Raw genomic sequence first — 5,500 nt, 5'->3', positions numbered from 1 at the left:
GATCGAGCACCAAATGGTATCATCGCCTATTCTCACAAACAGCGAAATCATCAGCATTGGTCGTCCCTTGACGCCAATTGCTCAGGATGCATTGTGGGTTGATCGCCCAAACTCCAAGTCAAAGTTCACCCAGTACTGCCCCACCTCAAGTCACCACTCTGGTGCTTGATGATGATAAGTATGTGTTCAAGACAACTCCCACTCCAAAAGCATCGCCCGCATTCCTTAGGCTTTCCAAAGGACCAAGGCCACAAGTCGCTATGCCGAGAGTTCCAGCAGGAGAAGTACAACCCAACTCAGTAGCACGTCAAGTGTTTCCTAAAGCCACTCCTATTGTGAATGTCTGTGAGTCTGAAGCCAAGGCAGCTGAAGACATACCGGCTGCATCAGCCGAAGAACATCAAGAACCCCGTGAAGAAGAAGAGTGAGTTGTCACACCCCCCACCAATCAAGAAGCTGTTCTCGAGGAGAACGAGTCTGTGCCTGACCCTCTAGCTCCTCAAGTGGAGGTTGAAAATACTGAGGTGGCCACCAACAACACTACTAAAGCCAATGACATTGTCATGGCTGAATCTAATGTGGCACCTACAATGAATATGGTGTCCGAAGCCAATGATGCACCGGTAACCAATGTGCAATATGAAGCCCATGTCAATGCCACTGCTCATGTACCACCTCCAAGGCCTCACACCATTGAGCAAGCATTTTATCAAGGCGAGTTTGTCACTGTTCGATGGCCTATTCTGGTTCCTCCGCATGCTCCTAGACCTCAATTTGATTATCATGTGGAGCACAGGCCTCAGGTCCAGAAGCCAAAACCGAGCTGCCAAGGTTTCCAGGTACTGCGTCTTCGCCAGGATCGTTCAATGTGAATGGCTTCATAGAACATAACACCTTATTTGATAGTGCCAAGAACCCATATTCAAGGCCAAGAATTTCATCTGATCGGTTCTGGAGCTCTCCACAGCTCAGTTATTATTCTTGTGTCTTATATAATCAAGGGCGCATTTTTCCTCATATGCGTCTAGACTGCGAAGCCATTGTTGGACTGCCTTGTTTGTAAGAAGCCCTAGACTGCTTCAGAGATTCCGGCCTTCTGTAGTTTGTGACTGACAAAGAAAATTGGAATGAAGAGCTTCTGCTACAATTCTATGCTACACTTCACATTCGTGGCTACAACAGGGATACGAAAACTTGGGTGCTTGAGTGGATGACAGGCAATGTACACCATGAAGCCACAACTCTTGATCTAATTGAGCTTACTGCCCTATCCACTCTAGGTGAACATTATGAACCAGGTTGTCAGCTTCACCTCAATGCTTTAGAGAGCATATTCCAGAAGCCTGAGCCCAATATGAGCCAAATGTCGAGCATGATGAAGTCACTGCCACAAGATGCTGAATACCCAAAGGAATTCTTTGTTGAAGACCTAGAGTATCTGCCCTGCACCATCTATCATATTATAAGGCGAACTCTATGGCCCATCAAAGGACATTCTTCTGCAGGAAAGCTTGAAGGCTCAATGAAGATATTGGTCTTCTATATACTCAATGGCATCAGCTTCAATGCTCAGGATTTCTTCATCAGACAACTTCCTGTGTCTGGCTCTGATATATTTGTCTGAAGTTTTATGCTCCATGGGTAATGCGTGTTATCAAGCTTCACTCTGCTATCAACTATCAGCCCTCTGCGCGCAACCATCTCATATTTCTGCCAGAGGTTGATATGTCTGTCGAAGCCATATACCCAGAGCCTGCCAAGGAGCCAATTTATCTTCACAACGTTGATCGTCAAAGTTTCACTCAACATATTGAAGGAGTTCATGCTGCAACTCGTGATTATCCTTTGGCTGGAAATACCCGTGCACCTCATCGTGCCCATATTGAAGCCACTGAAAGCACTATTGCTCAAAGGCCTCGGAAGAGATCTCGTGTACTCAATGACTGAGAGCTTCCTGTGGCCTTACATTAGAAACAAGATAAGCATCATGACTGGCTCAAGCATTATATGCCTAGTCTCTTGGTGGATGTTAATAGCATTCGCAATCTCGCCACCAAGAATGCATTTGTCACTCAAGAAACCTGTCGGCGGTCATGGAAGAGTCTGACATTACTTAGTTCTGAAGATGATCTTCAGCAAGATGGCTTCACAAAGAGATTCAAATTTGATTCCACTCCTCCTAGGAACGTTGTCTTGCATCGGACTCCTTCACTCGAAGACTCTGAGTACTCCCTCCTCAGCGGCAACTATCAATGACAGAGTCATCGATGATGAAGATGATGCTACATCACATACTACCACTTAGGCACGTATCGACACTGCACCAGGCCCCTCTGCACCGCCAAACTCCAACAACGACCTTGCTCCTCCAACTGCTCCTTATGGCAACGAGTAGATGCTCTATGTCTTCAAACCTTTTTGGTCCTTACTGACAAAAGGGGGAGAAGCATATGAGTTGATAGTCTCCAAGTGGGTCCTTATGGGTGGCTGCATTATTCTTGCTAAGTCTTACAACTCTTGTCTTATGATACGTTTGGTTCTCTGAGTTGTAACACTTAAACTTGATGGTCGTCTGCTACTTTATCTGCTATTCCGTAATGCGATGATAAATCCCGCATGAAGTCATTCTGTAGATGTCCATTTTTCATTATGCATATCATTATCTTTGTTATTTGCTTATATGCATAATGCATTGTCTTCACACTTTGATGATGGCCTCAACAAAGCAAAACCTGCCACGTGCATTTGCATTAAAATGCAAATCATTTATATGCACATCTTCAGGGGGAGCCTTGTCTTATGTATGAAGACAATACTCACAACACTAGACTTTCACATACTTTTATCCCCATTGAAAACTTCTACCAGTTTGTCATCAATCACCAAAAAGGGGGAGATTTTAAGTGCATCTAGTGCCACCCCTAGTTGGTTTTGGAGTATTGACGACAAACTTGGTTGAGGGACTAATGTGTTTGTGAGAATTGCAGGATAACACAGGTAGTAGTCCCATATTGATTCGGTTTACCTACCAGAGATGACCCCTAAAAATGTGTGAAGACATTGAAGACAATGGTGGTGTGTGAAGACATTCACATTGAAGACTATGACAGGAGAAAACATCGTGTGAAGACTATGGAGTGCGAAGACATTGTTGTTTCATAGTTTCCTTTCCTTGTTTGTTGTATCATAGGAACCACCGTACTGTTAAGTGGGGTCCGAGTGAACAAAGTCAGAGTGACTGAAGTGATGCTCAACCAAATCCTATGTCTTCGAGCAAAGACAATGAGAGAAAATCTTATCCAGAGCTGGATGAGTCGGCTTTACTTGTAGCCCAAGTCAAGCTGCCGCGTGTGTTTGAAATCTGATTGTTGGACATGTGTCAGTTCCTTAGTGACCCAGGGTCATTTTGAACAAATCAGGTCGGGTTGCCTCCTAGCTATAAATAGCCCACCCCCTACACCATAAGTTGGTGGTTGCTCAGAGTTTGTGCACGGCTTTTGTCGTTTGAGAGCAACCCACCTCTGAAGCCTTTTGAGAGAGAATCCTTGCAAGGACAAAGCCCAAAACACCCAGAGCCAAAGAGTGTTAGGCATCACTGAAGTCTTTCTGTTCGCGTGATCTAAAGACTTATTACACTTGAGGACTATGAATCCTCTAGCCGGTTAGGCATCGCGTTCTGAGCATCACAGAGTCATTGTGGATTGCCGGTGAATGAAGTCTGTGAAGGGTTGGAAGTATCCCTTGAAGACTTACCAGAGTGATTGGGCAAGGACTAAGTGTTCTTAGCTCAGGGGGAATAAGGTGAAGACGCGGTCTTCTGAGTTGAATCTCAGCTTCCCTAACAAGACGAACAGTTGTCACAGCAACTGGAACTGGTCCAACAAACCCCTTGTCCTCTCCAAGCAACTGGTTCTATCCTACCTCTCTCACCTTACTTACAGTTTGTCTTCGTGAAGTCTTTGCCTACTTGCCTTATCTGTTTAACTTCACTATGTGAATACTATTGTCTGTTTGGCTTCATACTATCTTCCATCCTGATCCAATCTACCTAGCTGCTTATAGTCTTCGTGCTTTCACTTCATTGCTTACTTGACTATGCCTTGTCTAGTCTAGTCTACCTTCCGCTGCATATCAATAGGGTCATTTCTATCGTTTGTCTTTGAAACACCCATGTTTTGAAGACTTTCATAAAAATCGCCTATTCACCCCCCCTCTAGACGAATACTAGCACTTCCAGTAGATCAACTCTTTTAATACTCATATTCATCAAGATCAATCAAGCAGGAAGTAGGGCATTACCTCCATAGAGAGGGCCCGAACCTGGGTAAACATCGTGTCCCCCGCCTCCTATTACCATCAACCTTAGACGCACAGTTTGGGACCCCTACCCGAGATCCGCCGGTTTTGACACCGACACCGGCGGCCCCATCTTCGGCGCCAATCTCTGACGCAGGAGGGCCGGTGGGCCGACTATCAGCACCGTCCCCGGTGGTTTGTTGCCACGCGGTTGTTGCCTCTCGAGATGCGCTCGCGCCCCTTGTCACCCCGAGCACGACGGCGCAGCCTCAGGAGGGACAGTATTATTACCGCCTCTAGCCGCAGTCGTGGGTGGGGACACGGCCAGCTAGCATCCGCTCGTTGAATCCCCCGCGACACCCGTCGAGGTCCCGCTGTCATCACTTCCTTCTGAATCCTAGACCAACAGGAAAGGGTTGTCCGGGGCCCCTCATGGCCTTCCGGGAGCATCCCCCACTGGTCAAAGTGTGGCATCACGCCAATGAATTCTGCCTTGTTCCGATAACGATATAGGGGGAGCCCCGCCTCAGGTGGCTCGGCCGCTTCTTCCTCCTCGTCAGTACGTGAAGCACCCCACTCAACATCCCTGGTGGCAGACTGCATGTACACAGCCGCATTGGGATATCCAGCACAGTGAAGGCCCACATCGGTAGGAGTGACACTTGAGAGGGGCGATGCGACTGTCAGGGTTATGATCCTGACAATGAGTAGGGTACGAATAATGGGCAAAACCTAGCTACGGCGCAGGTGTAACACCTGGCGTTTAACGAGTTCATGCCCCTCTCGGCGGAGGTAATAGCCCTACGTCTCATGCCCTCGTTCTTGTTTTGATTTGATGGGTATGGTTACAAAGGTTGCTCGTGCCCGGTCATGGAGGGGTGCGGCTTATATAGAGTCCACCGAAACCCATGCCCTCCATGTTGTTGGGCATTAAATGACATTGAATGCATTAGTTACACGTTCGATGAGCCTCTAGTACGGCAGTTATAGGTAACTGGTGCCTTGACTCGATTTAATGGATGACTTAGGATTCCTCGACCGTTGCAGCCCCCATGTTGCCCGCTTGCCTCCTTGGTCCGAGTTGTGGTTTGTCACGACCGGTTTTTCAATAAAATACTTATTGAGAAATCGATCTTTTGATTCCAGTATAGGAAGAATAATCCTTACTGGTAGACAACTACTTGGTACAGAAGGCCAGTAGCAT

The sequence above is a fragment of the Triticum aestivum genome, chromosome 4B (genome assembly GCF_018294505.1).
Source record: "Triticum aestivum cultivar Chinese Spring chromosome 4B, IWGSC CS RefSeq v2.1, whole genome shotgun sequence".
NCBI lineage: Eukaryota > Viridiplantae > Streptophyta > Magnoliopsida > Poales > Poaceae > Triticum > Triticum aestivum.
This window is presented reverse-complemented; position numbering follows the sequence as displayed.